We start from the raw sequence: 20,127 nt of genomic DNA, 5'->3' as shown, positions 1-20,127 counted from the left end.
GCAGCAACATGAAGGAATTCCAGAGTGGCAGTGTTGTCCTCTGCCACTGGACTTAGTAATTTCCCATCAGTGAATTTGTTTGGTTTTCCACAGCCTCCGTGGCAATGAAGCATCACTGATCCTGAGGCGCGTGTCACGCATCACAGGAGACTTTGGATACAGGCAGTCTGTTGTGCCCATGTGCCTGGAATCTTTGAGCCTAGGAAGTAGTGTTATGCATAAATGGTATTTCTGAACAAAAATTGGCAGCGTGAGGAACATCAGCAGATAGTGACACTGTATCCAGCAACTAGGGCGGCTGAAGAACACCTTCCTGACGTGCCTGCTGGGGCATGCAGGTATGGAGTAATTCTGTAGTGTTCATTAAGCCCATGGAACGGATTGCTTGCTAACTTTCTTGTGTAATATGTTTAAATGACATCTCAATTAATGCTACAGCTGGTTTGATGAGAGGTAAAATAAATTGTCAAATGTATTATTCTAACTTTCTTGTTATCTGTCATTATATCATCTTTGACAAAGAGTGCTCGATCGCTCTAGAGAAGTTACTAATTCTTCAGAAAAATATTGGTCTAATGAATTGTTGCACTACGACTAGAAAATTTGCTGGATAATTTGACTGTTCTTCATCTCGTTATTGTTTGTAATAACGTTTTGTCTTTTATTCCTGTTTCGCTCAAGTTGTCCCTTAGTGGAAATGAGGATATCTAAATTGTTTTCCTTATTTTCCCAGCATTATCTGGGACTTTTATCTGTCTGCTCCTTTCCTTTTGCAGCTTACCTCTTCCATAAATGTGCTGGTTCCTCCCTGCAGTCTTTCCCTGCCATACTTTTCTTCTGCTACCATCATTTTTCCCTCCTCCTTTCTCATCTGAATAGTAGCCAGAGCTTGTCATTTTCTTATCTCGCCCTAAAGCCTCCTGGCTGCTCTATACGTACAGGCAGCTGGAGGAAGATCCAGCTCTAAACCTCCTTCTGTTTGCTCGATGTTTTACTTCACCTTTTCCTCAGTGATCAGTGCCTGGGTTTCCGTTCAGAGCTTTCCCAGGCGGTGCAGGATGGAATTGACCTCGTTTGCTTCAGCTCCGCTCCTGTCGCTGCTGCCCGGTGCCCCGGTCAGTGAGGACAAAGCTTTGTTCGCTGCAGCTGGGCAAAAAGCCTTGAGCAGAGCAGCAGACTGAAGCTGTGTGTCCATGGGTTTATGAAGACAGCTCTTCACTGATTCGTACTTTGCAAGTTACCTTTACAACCTTAAAGTCTGGAAAATTAATTTTAGTTTAGCTTTTGCCAAGGCTTCCTACCTGCTCTGGTCAAGTGAATTTTAAAGCCCCTTATTATAGGTTGGTCTATATGCAAAGAACGAGCATCATGCTCTCCAGTTGCTCATTCTCTTACCTCAAGTGTCATTTCCTGGAATCTCTCTACCTTTTGCCTCGAGTAAAATGTAAACTGAATTACAGGTATATAATTAAATCAACAGATTAAGTTTGTGAGGAATGAGAGGCAGTGGGGATTTTGATGGCCATATCTACAGTCAGAATATTAAAATCTATGATATCAGGTATCTAAGCTATTTTCTAGTGTATTGAGAGCACTGGTTGTGTAAGAACAATTTCCAGCTGAGACAGAATGTGTTTCTGTGCTAGGTCAGCACAACAGGCAATCATTTCCCGTCACCTGGCAGAGCGCTGCTCCATAAACCGTGTGGCTGCTAGTTAAAAGACTCAGATGTACAGTATTGCTGCTCATCAGGGATGGGGAGATTTGAATAGATGCTAAATACTTGTGAGGGTTGGACTGGAAAAAAATGTGACAATTTCAGGTACTGTCCATTTGCTTTTGCCTGTAGTCCCTGTCCAAGTCACTCTGTTGCATCTGGCATGTTTTATACTTAATATTAACTTGGTCAGTGTCTGAGACTGATTTTCTGCCTGATTTTTTATGCCTAAGCATCGTGCACATAGAACTGGTGCTTGCATTAACTATAGATGTTGAGCATTGGATGAGCATTGAGACTTTTTATTTTGTTTATTTTACATTATGCATAGCAACTGCGTTTTCCTGTTGTCTTGCCATAACCCAAATTTGGAGCACAAAATCAAAATAAGAAACTGCAAAACAAAATATAGTGCAGGAGGCATGACAAGAAGTGGGATTAATCTCTAATTTAAATATTATTCCCTCTAACCTTGGATTTCTGAATAGGTGTTTGATGTCAGTTTACCGTAAAGACTAGGAATAGCAAACTAGTGTGGGATGGAGTCAAATTTGGGTGTGACGTGAGGGATATCCCTTATGGATGGATTTGTGTAGTATATGCCTCAAGGCCAGCTGCTGGCTATTTCAGATTTGTCCCTGTGAAATCCTCTCCTTTAGTCTTGTTCCAGAGCTGTAGCGCTCTATACCAATACATCCCTCCCCATCCAGTCTGGTTATCTTTTGTTGGCTCTGTATTACTCTTCCCCAGCTGTGATACTGGATTTTTATTCAATCAGGAGAGCAAAAAGATAGGAGAGAAGCGGGGGAAGGGATATCTGAAAGTGTTATTTCCTTCTGTTTTAAATAAATGTTAACTTTTTTTTTTTTCAGCAGAAAGACACTGTAGAAGATACAGGAGGGCGCACTAGGGAGACATTTGGAAAATGCTGCTTATATTTCACTCTTCTTCAGGTTTTTGACTCCTAGCATATATTCCAAGTTTGTTACCATTTTACAGTTTAAAAGTGTAGATGGAAATAACCAGTGCCTCAGTCGCATAGCGATTCTTGAGATTGGGACTAGACACACGCACAAAATATGGTCTAATGCACTAGGGCATTCTCTAGCCAGCCTCTGCATCCCCTGCCTTCCCCTCTAGACTGTACAATGCAGATACTGTTTTGTGAAAGGTGATCTCGGACTGTGCTGCTCCTGGAAAGGTCAGTGTTGCTCTCATCTGCTACAGTTGTGGCATTTCTGTCTTGCTTCAGTTCCTGCAATCAAGCAGCTGTAGGGTGCGTTCAATCAGCTCATAGATCTGACTGACTGATAATAATTTTTTGGTGGATTAGTTATTTGGATCGGTGTGCTATGAATAGCCAGGGATGTGGGTCCACTTTTTTTGCTGGTAGCCACTAACATAGAATCATAGAATGATAAAATGGTTTAGGTTGGAAAGGACCTTGAAGATCATCGAGTTCCAACTCCCCTGCCACAGGCAGGGACGCCTCCCACTAGACCAGGTTGCCCAAGGCCACGTCCAGCCTGGCCTTGAACACCTCCAGGGATGGGGCCTCAACAACCTCTCTGGGCAACCTGTTCCAGTGCCTTACCACCCTCAAAGTGAAAAACTTCTTCCTAATGTGTAATCTGAACCTGCCCTCTTCCAAGCCATTCCCCCTCGTCCTATCGCTACATGCCCTAGTAAAAAGTCCTTCTCTGGCTCTCCTGTAGGCCCTCTTTAGGTACTGGAAGGCTGCAATAAGATCTCCCCGGAGCCTTCTCTTCTCCAGGCTGAACAGCCCCAACTCTTTCAGCCTCTCCTCATAGGAGAGGTGCTCCAGCCCTTGGATCATCCTCGTGGCTCTCCTCTGGACATACTTCAGCAGGTCCGTGTCCTTATGTTGGGGACTCCAGAGCTGGAGGCAGTACTCCAGGTGGAGTCTCACGAGAGTGGAGTAGAGGGGCAGAATCACCTCCTTTGACCTGCTGGCCACACTTCTTCTGATGCAGCCCAGGATACAGTTGGCCTTCTGGGCTGCGATCGCACATTGCTGGCTCATGTTGAGCTTCTCATCAATCGGCACCCCCAGGTCTTTCTCCTCAGGGCTGCTCTCCAGCCATTCCCCTCCCAGCCTGTATTTGTGCTTGGGATTGCCCCAACCCAAATGTAGGACCTTGCACTTGGCCTTGTTGAACTGCATGAGGTTGGCTTGGGCCCACCTCTCCATCCTGTCCAGGTCCCTCTGGATAGCATCCCTCCCCTCCAGCGTGTCTACCTTGCCAAAGGGCTTGGTATCATCGGCAAACTTGCGGAGGGTGCACTCAACCCCACTGTCCATGTCGCTGACAAAGATGTTGAACAGTACAGGTCCCAGTACCGACCCCTGAGGAACGCCACTCATCACTGGTCCCCACTTGGACATCGAGCCGTTGACCGCAACTCTTTGAGTGCAGCCGTCCAGCCAGTTCTTTATCCACCGAGTGGTCCATTTGTCAAATCCATGTCTCTTCAATTTAGAGACCAGGATATCGTGTGGGACAGTGTCAAATGCTTTGCACAAGTCCAAGTAGATGACATAAGTTGATCTTCCCTTGTCCACTGCCGCTGTAACCCTTTTGTACTGGTTTATACTCCTTGTGGAACTCTACCCTGGAGCTATGAACCCTCCTCTGTAATATGCCTTTGGATAACCGACAGAGCAATATATTGCAGATGAGTACAGGACAAACTGCACTCTCTTCTCCTACAAGCAGTATCTCAATGCAGTATAATAACTGTGTATGTGTGAGTTGTGATATCCTCTTACGCAGGGGTTTTCAGACTCAGTTGGGCTGAGTATCATCAGCTCTGGACCAAGCTTCATGATCATAGCTAGAAGCATACTTCTGTTCCATCCTCCTTTGTCATCTTCTCCCTTATCTGCTCTCACTTGAGCCTAGCCCTATAGGACTGATTACCTCGTCCTTATTTCCTGGGATCTTAAGCATGTCTTTCCATCTGTGCTTTGCAATCCTACAAATCAGGCGTTGTGTGATGTTAATCACAAACACTACATCTATGCTCCCATACGTCATTCTGTGATGCCTCTGCTCCTGAGCAACACTGAGCAGCAGCAGATGCCTGTGCACAACACTATGTGTTAATGACCTCAGTCAAAAGACATTAACTGGCTTGGCAGAGGTGCTGGCCCCAGCGTTCAGATGAGAACCAACAAGATGCTGTCAGGAGTTGCCATCATGTACTAACTTGGAAATTGTTTTTGAGATTCTCTGCTTTGGCAGTTGATCTTCAGAGACAGTATGGATCTTTTATCACCTTCACCCAAACATACTTTTTCTTGGTTTATGGGGAAGGGATTTATGTAGTAAAGGAGTTGGCTTCGAGTCCCATCTTTCCATTTCCATATTTTATCTAACGGTTGCTTCAGTTGTTTAAAGTACATGGGTTTGTTACTCTGGATCATGGATATAAATAGATGCCAGTAGCAGGAGGCCTTATCAGCTGTGAGCAGCTGTACTTGCCTTTTCATTTTAAATCTAGGCACCTAAAGTGCAGATGAACAACAAACCTTGGCTTTCTGGAAGGTGAAACTTTTAAATTCTTTAGAATTTGTTGAAAGCTGTTGCCTCTGTGCTTAAAGTAAACCAGCATTAGCATTTTGGGGGCAGGCATGACCTGTTTGTGGGAGCTCAGAGTTAAGGTTCAGGGTGGTGAGTATTAAGGTCTGCAATGGTTTGGTTTTGAAGTGCTATGTATGTATGGACAGTCATGCTTAACTAAGTATGTTACTTGTGTATGTTGGACAGCTTGAAGAATCAAGTCTGATTTCCTTGAGAGTATCATCTTTATACTTGTGGCAGAAGTGGCTCTTGGGGAATGCCTGAGGAAGCTGGGAAGAGAATACACACGGGCAAAACTATAGAGGACAGGATTTCAAACACTGTACGGGGGATGTTGCAAATAGCCTTTGTAAGCATGGTAGGTTAATTTTTGACCTCTAAATTACTGTGTAGGAACTGAAATCGGCCTTTTTTCTATTTAGTTTTTACAGCTGCTAATGTTTTATTTTCTATGGGTAGATTATTCAGGTAACAAGTTATCCATACAGAAATCCCAGGCTCAGACCTGGAAGCAGTACATCGGTTTTTGCATGGTTCAGACCCTGAGCTAATTCACCTGCTGAGCCTTTGCCAGCTTTGTTCAGAGCCACTGCTGATGTCTCTGCTTTGTGCTCCCAGGAACATGGGGCCCTGGGAAGCAGGCTTTGGAGGAGCTGGACGAACATTTAGGTGCCAGCTGGGATCCACAACTTGCAGATTTGGGCTGAAGCTTTGGCTCTGCAAGGCTTAGAGCCATGGAGCTGGTGATAGCAGCAGTTCAGGAGGGGTAACTGGTGAAAGAGTAACATACTATATGTACTGTCATCCCTTCTGCTTTGAGAGATTTGTCAGATGGGGTTTCTTACGGGGCTGCCTCTGTACCCCAGCTAAGACTCTTCCCAGGACCTGGAGCGCTGCAAAGCACAGTGCAGAGACACTGGGCTTTTGCCTCTGTGCAGCAGGGTTTGTGTGCTCGGTGTTATCTGGCTATTCCCATCCCCCACTATCCTGGGCAATGGAAAGCTGACTTCATGCTTGGTTGAAAGCTGTATCAAGTGCTGTCTGACCAAGCTAAGAATAACGTGTTTAGTTCAGATGTTTTCTCCTGGGATGCTCAATGTTCAGAACATTTATGGAAAAGATTGAGAGGGCAGATAACCCTGTACCTGATGCTGCTGCTAAATCCATCTACCCTTGAATAATGGCTTTCTTCCTAAAACAAACATACTCAGATTGAGGTATCTTTTCTCTCTGTAGTATGAACAGCAAAGGTGCTTTTTTATTTTCTGGTTCCAGGAAAGCCTATAGGCCTGTGTGGTTTCCGTGCACGAATAAGTTGTGTAGCAGAGGTATTTTATGAAAAAAAGAAGCAAATTTTCTTCCAGTAAAAACTGTCAGGTTTTTCCCCTTAAGTATTATGTTGTCAAATTGTGAAAAGGTGTCCAAAAAGAGGGGTGCATGGAGACACTACTTACCCTAGTATAAACTGCCACAGGAAGCATTGCTAATATTTACTTGCATTTGCCCCTGAGGGGTAGAAAAGTATTGTTTGGTCCTTGGGCTGTGGTAGTCTACAGAGAAGAAATTACCCAGTTTGGTTGTAAAATCTGTTGCATCCTACATTGAAGTTTTGGTTTCCTGCACCTGGTTTTGCAACATTTGTTATGCTGGGTCTTTGGTAGTTTCCTGTCGTGTTGTGCAAGGCATCTTTGCTCACCTCGGAGAACACCTCGCTGTGCGCTGGTTTGCTCCTTTCAGCTGGAATCCCTTGGACTTCATAGTCCTTGGTTTAGCCTTTCTGCGTAACAGACACAGTAATGTGTCACTGACTGAGCAACGGCACATGGCTGAGCCTCTTCTTTCCTTCAGGAGCTTTTCACCAGAGGCTGGTCAAAGTAACACTCGATAATTCTTACTAACCCAGGAAGACGGAGGAAAACAAAAAAATCTGGCTGAAAAAGATAAGACCGGCATGCCTAACTTGCAGTTTGTCAATCTTTTTATTTTGCTTGCAACTTTGGGCAATTTCTAGTCAGTTCAGTTATTCCTGTTCCTGGCTGAAGGAATCACTAAAATCAGCACTACTTTAATTTCCCGAGCTGAAAATTGCAGTAGTTCAGGTGCTGAAGTGAATCAGACACCCTGGCTGGAGAACATTTGCAGTTTGGAAAACATTACTGCCTTCCACTGTCAGGTACACATATTTATACAGAAATTCTCTCTCCCCAGGTTCATGGTGTTTTCACTCAGTCTGCATCTGGTACAACACAGCTCTTTCTCAGGCTGCACGTACACTTCTTGAGGTAAGGAAGAATTGATATAAAGGATAATTTTGGCCTGGGCGGCGTGGTAGACAGAGACACTGGGAGTCACGTTTTGTGGGTGTTTGGTTCAGTATGTTGATGAAAGTCATAAGAAACAAATCTGTGGTGACTTGGGACATTAATCTATGTATACATTATTGTAATTTAATACTTTATGCTTTCTTGATTGTGTTACTTATGAAATGCCATACAGTACAAGTAATCAACTGAAGCTGAGTAGTAACTCTTCAGGTTTTCAGGCCTATGTATTCCTTGAGGTGATTTTTTTTTTCTCTTGGTATTGGCACTGAACTATAAAAGTGTTGGGTATCTAGCCTATAGCACTGCATAATAGTACTATAGTGAAGTACATCAACATTTTCATATGTTTATGGACGAAAAGACTGAGATACAGAATGAAAATTAAAAATTACTCGTCTGGCTCTTGGACAAAATCCTCCTGGAGGAGTATGGTGTAGCTATTAGTATATTAGGTCTAAGGTTATTCTTTTTAGCTTTTCTGTTTCGTCCAATATGCTTTTCAAAGATCGACTTCTTGTACCACAATTATTCAAGGAGTGGGGATACGAAGATGAAGCAGTAACCTTCTCCAGAGTGCATAAGTAGTTATTTTTGGCACTAGCTTGCTGTACTTTCAAAAGCAAAAGTGTTCATTTTGCTTCAAGTGACTTTATCTTCCAGAGCTCATTGGGTTGATTGTGCACAAGATAGGGAGCTGTAACGAGTTCCATCTTATGGGTTGCTTTGATATTTAGAAGCTGGAGCCAACTCTAGAATGTCAGAACAATAGATTTAATTTCTCATCATCCTCTTCTGGGAACAGTGGTAGTACGAGATAATGACTTGTTGTCTCCCAAGTATTCCCTCAAACATGCATCCCTGCTAGCTCCTTCCTTATCAGCTGCTGGGCTGGGCTCTCTCTGGCACCAGAAAGCATGCATCTTCCAGCCCTTTGGGAAGCGCTCATTTCACATTTCTGTGTTCTTTATCAACTGTTTCCAGTTGATAAAGTTGTTTTGAAAGGAGAAATTTAGAAGGGAAGAGTGGTCACGCTTCTGGGTTTGGTTTAGGTGCAGCTCTTTGTGCTTAATGTGTCTACCTGTTTCCGGGCTGGGGCTCGTCACTGAAATGTGGTCCTTGTAACATAGGAGTGTTGCATGACCTAGGACAGGTATTGCAGAGCTCACTGTGATTCAACTGATACAGTTTTAAGCAGGACAGGGGTATCTGAGTTAAATTTCAAAATTTTATGTTAAACCTGGTGTCACCTTTCAGCGGGGATAGACTTTTTAATCTTCTTGTTGTTATGCTCTAGGGGAATTAGAGAGACAGTAACATCTCTGCTTGCTGTATAAGGCTGACTGCTGTTTCAGGAGTTAGTTTGTGCTTTTATCCGATGTCTTTTAATAGCACAGAGAGTGCGTGCCCTGCACCTTCCTGCAGGAGGCTTTACAGGATGGCACTAACTACTGGCATTGTTGCAACACGCGGGCCTTGGGGCTCCAGCACCTCCCATCGACTTGTGAATACTTCTGCAATCCAGAGCACTCCAGAAAAGTTAGGAGGCGTGTTGGTTGCAAGGGAGGGAAGGTCAGTGGTCAGCCAAACCCTAAGCTTAGTAGGTGGGTGTAGATGACTGAAGAGGTTGAATCATGGCTTTATTGAATGGATATGGAATGGATATTCTGCTCCTCTGAGTATCTTGGAGATACTCCAACCTAAACCTTCCCACAGAATTGCCATGTTGAGAGGAAGGGGGTATGATTTCCCTTTACTATCTCCCTCTTTGTTTCCATACTCCTTCCTTTCTTTTTGTTTATAATTGTTCTTTAAAGAAATAACATAAAACCCCCTTACAGATTTTCATAATTTTAAGAAAACAAAAGGGAGGTGCATAGGAGCCTCATTCATCACCTTTTGTCACCAGACGTGATTTGACATCTGAGACTACAGAGAAACTTTGGCAAGTGCAATGATTTCCCGTGTGGGGGTAATAAGAGAGAAAAAAGCTGTCAGTTGAAAACAGCAGGAGCTGCATTAGCAAATATAAATTAAACAGATGGCTAAGATACTGCAGCTGTCGCATAGAAGCTCCAGGAAGATCTTTAGCTTAGAGCTGCAGGAGGCTATTTTAAAAGGAAAGATGAAAACAACAACAAAGCAAACTTTAGCATGACGAAAGAGACAATAGAGCCATTCAGATGATTATATGAAACTTATCCAGAACTGATTTGTTTTCCTTCACCTTTTCAAATTTAGGATCAGCTATTATAAGATCACATTACAGATTGTCATATCGTGGATCTGTCTGCTGGTTTAGAGGTACTCTTCTGCGCGAGACACTGTCTTTGACACATGCTCTGGAAAGTGGGGAGAAATGTAACACACATTGCACAGTTTTGATCTTCAACTGTTTGTTTTACAGCTATTTCAAGAAAAACTTCTTACAAAAGAATTGTTTATAAATAAAACGTTTGTGGAGAAGTACTGTTAAAAGTGTTAACATTTTAGTGGAGGAAGCACCTGCATTTAAAGTGTCTTGCATGTTCAGTCTTAAGGTAACATTTTTCAGATCTGTTTTCAGCTGAAAAGTGACTGCTCTTTTCCTTTGTGGAAGAAGTGATAAAACTGCATCCAAGTATGTTCATTACGTTAAAACACAGACATATGTTAAAATGAGGACAAATTGGAATTTCTGTGCTGTTTCTCAGAGGCCAAAAGGCATTTAGTTTTCCAAACATCGTGTCTATAATGTATTTTTCCTCAATTGGGACTGATGGTTTGTCATAGATACCTTGTGTGTAAGCAGAGACTGTTATGCTGCCTTTATGGCTGGTGATAAAGATGTGAATTACGAAATAGATGCGACTGCATTTAAAGCCTGTGTTTTACATTCAAAGTAATAGTATGCATAAATGGTTTCCTAGAGAGGCTGATTGATTTCCCCAAGTTCTGCTTTTTCTGTTTGCCTTTTTTACTGCAAACATTTCTATGTATTTATGGTTGACTTTTAAAATGATACTTAATATGCAAGAAATTCTGGATTTTGATTCTACGACAGCCCTTTGTGCAAAATCAGTGTATCTTCAATTCTTCAAATTGTGTTGTTCCTTTACAATACCTATCTTTGGGTGCAGTTAGGTCTAATTCTAAACTTCATCTATACTGATGACTTGAGAGCTCCAAAACCTACACATCAAAAAATTAAATCTTTTGTTCTTCTGTATTATCGTTCTTCTCATCATCCCCATAAAGTTTGAGTACATAAGCCCTACCATGCTCTGAAAGTCAGTGAACCTCCATTCTGTTAGAACTAGGAAGTTCATCGTTGAGATGTAAAGGCTCTTTACTGGCTAAAGCTTTAACCCGTCCCAGACTTTTTCCTGATCTTGGTGGTTCAGGACACAAATCATGAAAGGCATTAAAGGTCAAAGTAACAGCTTGAGCTTATTTGTGTCAGCTTGCTGAAAACATGTAGCTTCAGTCTTCTCATGCTGTTTACGGTTGCTTCAGCTGTGTCTCTGAGTAGAAGTGAGCTCCTCATTACTTAACTGTGCATTTCTTTTGTGGTTGTGGCTTCGTGCTTCAGTGTAACCACTGATCATGCCAAGTAACTGTTGTTTCTATCCTTTAAATTTCATTTCTACCCCTGCAGAAACTTTGGAGCGGTTATAAATTCCAGAAAACTGAGAGAAAAAAAGCCTCAGCCTGACTTTTCTTCCATTTTTGCTTAAGAGAAACAAAGTTGGCCTTGAAATGTACTTGAACTTGAGAATGATCAATGTGGGATATCTTTGTCAGTGATCACAGAATCACAGAATGGTCAGGGTTGGAAGGGACCTCTGGAGATCATCTAGTCCAACCCCCCCGCCAGAGCAGGGTCACCTACAGCAAGTTGCACAGGACAGCGTCCAGGCGGGTTTTGAATGTCTCCAGAGTGGGAGACTCCACAACCTCTCTGGGCAGCCTGTGCCAGTGCTCTGCCACCCTCAAAGTAAAGAAGTTCCTCCTCATGTTAAGATGGAACTTCCTATATTGATGGAGGGATGTTTCAGAGTAGGTGACCTTCCACTGGGAAGCCTGGCCTCAGCCTCTACGTATTTGCTTATAGACTTTTGCTCCAACTGCTTCAGCTAAACTTCACTGCCAGGACGTGCTCAGCAAGAGAGCAGTTTTGTGTTGGAAGGACCCAGGGCGTACAGAAAGATTATACACTGAACCCTGCGAATTCCCTGTGAGCTCTCTTCCTGGGAAGAAACCAAGGGATCAGTCAGCATGATCAGAGGCTAAAGACATGACAGTTAAGAAGGGATGGGAAGGAGCTAAAACAGAGAGGTGAGTGGAAGGGGAAGAAACAGTGGGGCAAGATAGCCTTGCCTTTAAAGACAGTTACCCTTAAATTTTGCTGCTGGATATCCCGAAGACAAGAATGAACTTTTCCAGCTAGCAATGTAGTTACTGTCTAATGGCCATATTTTGTCCTTGATCTTCATGCAGACCTTCTGGGGATACCAATGGAGGATGCTACGGAGGATGAGGGGTCCATGGTTGCTATGCTGTAGATACAGCAAATCGAGTGCTGTCTGGCTGATAGCACAGTGCTAACGGGGAAAACATCTTTATAGTTTTTTGAAAGAAGGCCGTGACATAAATTTTCATGTTGTATGAAGTGTTAATGTCTAACTGTTGTTGATTAGGAACAGCTGCTTACATGCAAAATGTAGGCTAGTGGAAAAAGGAAACATAATCCAGCTTTTTTTAATGCTCTCATGACAAGAAAGTGCTTGTTAACTGGAAGCAAGAAAGCCCAGCCTTCTGGTGCCGTAGCTTTGTTCTATAGCTTAGCCAATCAGCCAAAAGATTTCATGTATTTTGGCTCTCATTTGAACCTTGCTCTTTTTAAGCCTAGTCCAGAACTGTCAACTCTGTTTTTAAAGTCACTGCTATTCTTCATGCTATATAGACAGGTACATCAGCAACTGAGAGAACGTGTAGCAATTATAAATTACTGCTTATTATTGTACTTATCATTTCAGAGGTCACGTAAATAATACTGAGGTGTAAGACAACAGTGCATCAGGTAGCCCTGATTTGTGGGCTGTGTATTCTACAGTACTATGTCAGTAAATAATAGGTTAATGATTAATTTACAGTAGCTAGTCTTTCTTCTAATTTGTCTCAATAGCAGAGAAGATCGAGTTTCATGTTTAGTTTTATTATAAAGTAGATTTAACTTTACTTTTCAGTGGAAAGCAACTGAATAGACCTGCTTAAATTTTGGTAATGAAACCATCTTTCGTATGGAAAACAAATTTTCCATATTGTTAAGTAGCTTACTTCCGCTAACTATGGCAATTCCTGGTTTTGGATTTTGAGCTCCATTCCGAATTCAAGCATGACTGATCCCAGTCAGTTTGTGGGAAAACATTTAGCCAGTTTGTAACCCACCACAGATTTGAAACATGGCTCTGCCAAAGTGTTACTCTGTAGTGCATAGCTTTGGTGCTGTAGATGTTAGAAATCGTGTGCTACTGCAGATGGATATGGAGAGACACCCTTCTAAAATAAATACAGGTATCTGTTGGAGAAAAGGCTTCCAGAGATGTAAGATAGATGAGTTTCCTTTCCCTGTGTAAGCAAGCCCTTAGGTGATAAGATTTGCTACAGACTTCTAGTAAGATGTGAAAACGTTGAAAGGCAAAATGAAAATGCACTACTGCTGGTAGCTGCAGGCTGCCACCCTGAGCAGCTCAGAATAAGGCTAAACACAACTAGAAGAAAATGGCAAGTAGTCGTTTGGGAACCTGGGATGATGATGGCACCTCTCCACCTGTATTAGGAGACAAATAACAATTGCATATTTGACATTGTTTTAAACTTGACTGAGAAAACTGGGCTCTTGAATAGAAAATAATAGCACAACTTCTTGTACCACAGTCTATGTTCTTTGCAGTTGCATAAGTAGTTTCTACTCATTCCTTCTAGTGCTGTTAGTATTCTGTCCTTTTCTATTTAACAGAATATGTCTGACCAAGGCTTTATCTTAAGTGTCTTTATTCCTTTAGTTTCTTGCCTCTTAAAGGAAAAAAAAATAGCCCGACAGTTATTTTGTATAAAATACTAAAGTCAAATGCATTTGCTGCTAAAGGGATCTCTTTACAGAGGGCTCTGTTGCTCCTAGCTCATTCACATGAATAAATGAACACAGAGGCTTGGTATTGTGAAAGTAGTAAATATACATCCTTCATTTGCAGTCTCCAAAATATGTTGGTCAGAGTTACCTTTCAAGATTTTGCCAGCATAACTGTGTTTTATTAAGATTCTGAAGAAATGACTCTTAGTTGGTGTATAATATTCTATGCTAGATTCAGTTAGATACCACCAAAATCGTGCTTCTGCCAGTATAGTTTGTTTTTTCAGGGAATTGGTATTAGCTGTTCTGGCAAAATAACTTTTTTGCCTGTGTAAACCACATCTCAACTAGGCAGATTTGCTAGTATAGCTATGTTAGCAAAGCCTTTCTGCTGTAGAAAAGACCTTATTGATAATACTGTGAGGTTCCCACAGTAGATGAAAGGCACAATACAAAGGGCTTTACAAACATGAATTAAGCTTTACAACACCCTTGTAAAATAAATCATTCTTCTAGCTTGCCAATGTCTAGTTTCTTTCAATATGAGATGCTTTGCAGGGATGAGAAGGAAGTGTAGAAGATTCAGAGTTGGGGTAATTTAATGTCTGGTAGCATTGTAGCATTGATAAACTAAACAAATTTCTAACCTGTTGGAGTCCCCTGCCGTCTCGGTTGGATGTTTAAAATGTCCTAGCAAAATCAGTGGTTTAGAGTATCAAATAGCTGGTTGCTGGTTTCACCTGATCTTTGACAGTATAAGGAGTTCAAATGTTGACACTTGGCAATTCCTTTCTTCCTGAAAACCTGGAGCTGGCTGTTGTGTATGTGGTGTTCTCATTAATACTGTTTTGACTACAGTGTTCTTTGTGATTGACTTGTGTCAGGCTCTTGCACTCTCATACAGTTTATGTAGCTCAGGGTCTGAACAGCTTACACAGTTAATGGATCTCGAAGGGAATGGAGAGAGGAACAAAACTGCAGATTTATGCACAAGAATGATTTTAAAGTCAAGTCACTTGTAAGTTAGTCTGATACTGAGTTTGCCCACATGGTCTTAATTCACGTTTTTCTGTGTTAATTATCATGTAGTTTTTAATTACATTATCACATTCTATTTATTCTTTTCATCTCTTAGGGAACAAGGAACAGAAGAACTGTAGGTTAATGTAGAACTGCAGGTTAATTTTCTTCTTTACCATTCACCAGCATTGCTTTTGAATTCAGCCTGTAAACTTCTGGGGCAGACCCAGGTATTTCCACAGTCCTCTGTTAAACACCATGTCCTGGATTCTGTATTAATACATCTATCAAGAATTTAAGCAAGCTGTTCAATTTATCCTCTTCCCAATTCAAGACCTTCATGTGATGGTAGTTGCTTTCACAATAAAGATCTTTCCTCACCAAGTGTAGTGAGGGTCTTACTTTTGAAAAGCTGTCCCAGATCCCCTGAAATCTGAGAGACAGTGGAAACATCTGGGCTGACTGTTATCCCTGTCCTAACCCTTCCTGCTTGCTTGGGGAAGTTCCAGTAACTGTTCAGCAGTGTGCTTGATCCTCTGAGAGGTACTTGATCTAATAGCAGTATTTTCATGCTCTGTTTCCACAGCAACAGCACACGTTCTTTTTTTTCCCCTGTCAAGGTGGCTGTTGCTTTGAGAATTAGACCTGTGGAAAAGATTGGCCTTCTTGTCCCTCATTGAGATTTCAGCTTGCACAGGTCAAGAGTGGAAGGAGTAGGATGGGGAGAGTGTGACTCTTGGCAGAGTCGGTGTGATTATGAAGTGACAGTGGAAGGAACGAGTCCTGCTTAATTGTGGGGTTTAGTGTTAATAAAATGATCGTGTTGAAAGTCATGGCTCTCTCTGAGCTCTGCACATGAAAGACCTGGGACTGGGATATTGGCAATGATCATTTTAGCCCTTTGCACGTGCTTTTGGAATCGTGTAGGACTCATGTCCACTTCATATGCGTGTTCATGCACAGTGTGAAACCAGGTGTATGTTCTTCTGTCCACCTGCTCATAGAGACTTGTCGTGTGCATGTCACATTAAGAAACCTGTTCTTCTGTCACAGCATTCGTCCTAGCATTGTGGGGAAGTGTTACTTTAAATCACTCCAATGAAATAGGAAGTAAATGTTGAGCCACCTCTTGAGTCTGGTACCTCCTGTAGGTAGCAAGATACTTCCCTTCAAACTGAAGTACGTGCGTCAGTCTCAGCGTCTGCTGCCTGGAGGACTAAGAAGTTTTCAGTTTTTGGAATATTTCCATAATCAGTCCCTTCTTGTTATCATTTAAAGGTGGCTGAGAACAAAAGCATACGGTTTGATAGTGATATCTTGCTGGGGTTGGCTTTTTCCATCTGTAGTTAAGAAAGCAGTCTCTTCTTATTTGGGTGCCTAATGCAAGCCTAAATACAATCGGTTTATTTTTTCAACTGTTTTCAACTATTTTGCCTCTTTCCCAGTATCCTAGTCCTAAGAGCTAAACTGTCATATTTTCCTCCGGAGCATATAATTGGTAGTACTGACCTGTACCCTGTGATTTTTTTTGTCTCCTTTACTCCTCGTCCCTTTCTTGGGAATTGCATGTTCTACAGAATGTTGTAGTAAGTGCTGTTCTGCTCTTAACACACTCACTAACTGAGTATGTCCTGGAATAATTTAAAATTCAGACAAGTCAATTATATTATTAATATTGGATTTGGGAACCTCCCTTCCTTTAAGAATTAATATGTAAAACAGTATCTGTCACTGTGTTATGCTTTTGCAGTAAAGGCTTCTGCTTGATGTCAGAGTGTAATGGCTCTCCACCGTCAGTATTTCAGTTCCTGGTAGTTTTGAGTCGGGGTGACAGAAGTTTCGTATTTCTCTCTGACAAATAGTAAGTGGATGTGTTGACTGGCAAAATCAATGCCTAATGGATGAAACCACATAATCTGGGGTTATCGTGGAAAAGCACGTTGTTTATAGCCATTTTTACAGTGCTAAGGCCAGAAATCCACTGATGCTCATCCATACAAAATGTAAAAAGCTGTTCAGGATTAAGCATCCAAGTCAGAAATGTTGTATATGTACAAAAGCCAGAAATTAATTAAAATACCTGATACTACTTTCTAATTATAAGCACATCTAGATGTACTTTTCTTGTTAAAGATCCTGTATTTACTTCAAAGATGATGAGCATTCCAGTACTGAACCTTTTTAAAACTGAAAATGAAGTTTATGATTTCAAATCTTGCATTGCTTGACTTCAATTCTTTCTGGTTTTATCTAACTCTGTTTGACTGCACATTGAAGAAACCGTACATTTTAGTTTACTCAAGAACTTGTTTATTGAAATACCAGAGTGTAAAATTCCATGTCTGTTTAACATTCAGTAATTTACCGTTACACTACTTGACACAAGTTAAAATTTATGTTAATACTGTCTTGATTAAACAGCACTCATTGTCACTCACTGTGATTTGGCCAAATCAGTTTCCTACCAGATGTCTCAATAAAGGAGCCATCCTACTATAGCATGTCCAAATTAAGTTGAGTGTATTGCAGTAATGTTTTGCACTTACCTGGCATCTTTCATGTCAAAGCACTTCATGTAAACATATGTGATATTGGGAAAACATTTTAGGTATGACCATAATGACCAAAGCAAATGTATACGTTTTAAAGAGCTATAGGACATTTTATAACTTCAACAGATGTATTACAATTCTTGGTGTTTAGTACAAAATAGTTGTCTAGTGGTTTCTAACACAGAACTCAGTTTATATAGCTTGCAGACGAAGGTTTGAGTTAACCCTCCAAAGTTTGGAACAGATGCCTCTGTAGATATTATATATTTCAAACCACAGCTTCAAACTACTTCTAGGGTCAAACTACTTCTTCTAGCCTCTCCTATTTCATTCTCTTTTAATATTGTTTTATAACCACGGAAAAGGCTTGTGATTTCCCTTCTTTCCCTTCAGTTATTCTTGGTGCCTACTTGCAGCATCACTTAAAACTCTGTTGTGTGGGCTTTGCCAAACTAACTGAAAACTGAAGTGCAGAGGACTTTTTTTCTGCATGCAGTTGCATGTTCATAAGCTCTAGGTTAAGACATTCCTTCTTAAGTCCTCACAATTTGTTTTTACCTGTTTTGTTACTTCAGTTTATGTGTGCAGGGAAAGCTGATACAAATCGTAATTGTGGATATGCAAATCTAAGGATTTTCTACATTCAGTTTGTTTGCCTGCAATGTGGTGGGAGCTTTTCCAGCTCCCATTTTCCAGCCTCTCCAGCATTCTAAATTGTATTATAGTTGCAATGTAGTGCAAAGCAGGTATCTAACACATGACACCAAACAAGTCCCTGCCTAATTTTTTTTCTGTTTAAGAATTGGACTAATCATGTTTTGCGTTTACTTAATGGTTACGTTTATTGATTGTATTTTACAGATAGCATAACTGAGAGCAGACACTGAAGGCAATTTGCCCAAGATCCCAGTATTTCCTGTAATTCTGGTTGTGTTTTCCTGATTTGATTTGGAATGATTTAATTAAGAACTATATGTAATTTCATGGATGTGTTATGTATCAAGTTTGTGGCTCATCAGATAACATTCAGACTCACCATTTCCCTCTGTGAATGCACCTGGCTGGGTTTTCTTGTAACCACAACTCATTTTATTGCCAAATTTCCCCAAGCTTAATATGACATGGGCCATCTAGTAAGGTTGATGTCCGTGTTACCTTACAAGGTGAATAGTTCAGCTGGATGTCAGCCATCCTTGAAAACAAAAAGTACTTTTTCCAAATATGAAAACTATTTCTTGTATTTGTTAGGCCTTTATATAACTCAAAGGCAGTTGAAGTCATGTTACTTAAACAGAGAATGTAATATTTCAATGCTGAAGGCAAAAGTTAGAGAAGCTGAGGAGCAATGGCAACAGGCTGAGAAGGTGGAGGAGCTAGCTGGTGTAGCCAGGAGGCTGCAGCGGCTGCTCCCCTCCTGGCCGCCCTTTGATTTCTAAGGCCCTGTCATCTGTCGGCTGCATTGCTGGTGGAGAGGTGCTAGATGTGAGAGCTTTTAGTTGGATTTAGCGCTGGTACTGTAAGATTTAAGGGAAATGAAAGATAGAGCAAGTGAGAAATGGTGAGAGATCCAGCGAAGGTTTTCTGAGGCATTAATGGTCCTCCAGTGGAGTCCTCTTACATTATTCATGCCCTTTTAGCTTTTAGCTAAGCAGAGCACTCTGCACTCAAGTGTGATAGTAGAATGTAAAAGGAAATTAACCCTGTAGTGATACATTGACAATTTCTTGCCAAAGTAATAATTTTGACAGTGTGTTCTGGGGATAGAAGCATGTCTGAGAGAGGGGAAAACAGATTTCAACGCTGAACTGACCTAAGAAAGTGCTTGAGAGTACTCCACAGCGAAGCGATAGAAAGAACGCTTGAACCTATGTGTAAGAAAGGGTTATCAAACATTGGAATGGGCTGCCCAGGGAAGTGGTTGAATCACTGTCCCTGGAGGTATTTAAAAGATCGATCAAGATCGATCAGTAAATGGGTGCTTAGGGACATGGTTTAGTGGTGGTTTTGGCAGTGTTAGGTTACTGGTTGGACTCGATGATCTTAAAAGATCCCTTCCAACCTAGATGATTCTATGATTCTAAGTCCTGGGGTCCCTTCCAGCCTTATCCTTCCTCATCAAAGTATGTCTTCCAAGTTTCAAATGAAGGTATGTCTTAGAGCTGCAAAATGAGTTAGTACTCAAAGCTTTCCAGTGATGCTGTGGAAAGCTTTGCTGTAGAAGGCTTTGGCGTGTTAAGACTGACTGTAGTAGCCAAGACTTCTCAATGATTTGCAGGTCAGGTACCAGAAATCTGTACCTGAATTTCAGCTTGAGTCTGTAACTGTTACTGTGTTTGTGATTGTCTCTTTGAATATGTTTGCCTTTGCTTATGTAAACTTCTTTTATTTTTATTTTTTTTTTTTTTTAGGATTCTTCTTTTCTTCCTCTCCCTCCTACCATTTTTAATTTATCCTATTGTTATGTACAGTAGGACTGTGTGCTCAAGGGGGCTTTCAGGAAGGGTTCAGAAACAGGAGGCTTTTAATGCAGTGGATCTATATCGGTAATTGATCTGGGATATTTGTGCTGGAGCGGTCTCTTACATCCAGCTTTTACCCGCTGTCTATCCTCCAGCTCCTCTGAGATTTCACTGTGAATATCCAGAATGTAAACCAGATAATTGCAAACTGTTGGAGAATGACCTCACTTGGAGGCTGAGTTAGTTCAGGAAGGGAGAGGAGAAAGTGCCTGTAAACAGAAGTCCTTTGCTGGTACTTAAGGATGTCTAAACTTCGATTTACCATATGTACCTTTTGT

At 41.4% G+C, this 20,127-nt stretch overlaps 1 long non-coding RNA gene across 1 annotated transcript in view; it reads left to right on the top strand.

The window, feature by feature from the left end:
• The window catches only part of LOC309674182, a 109,921-nt gene that overhangs the window by 48,981 nt on the left and 40,813 nt on the right, over nucleotides 1-20,127 (top strand). Inside the window, exon 3 of the long non-coding RNA XR_014269370.1 lies at nucleotides 7,531-7,604. This is a non-coding gene — a long non-coding RNA (uncharacterized lncRNA). The remainder of the gene's footprint in view (nucleotides 1-7,530; nucleotides 7,605-20,127) is intronic.

Source organism: Vanellus vanellus (genome assembly GCF_965231255.1).
Source record: "Vanellus vanellus genome assembly, chromosome: 7".
Classification (NCBI taxonomy): Eukaryota; Metazoa; Chordata; class Aves; order Charadriiformes; family Charadriidae; genus Vanellus; species Vanellus vanellus.
This window is presented reverse-complemented; position numbering and strand designations above follow the sequence as displayed.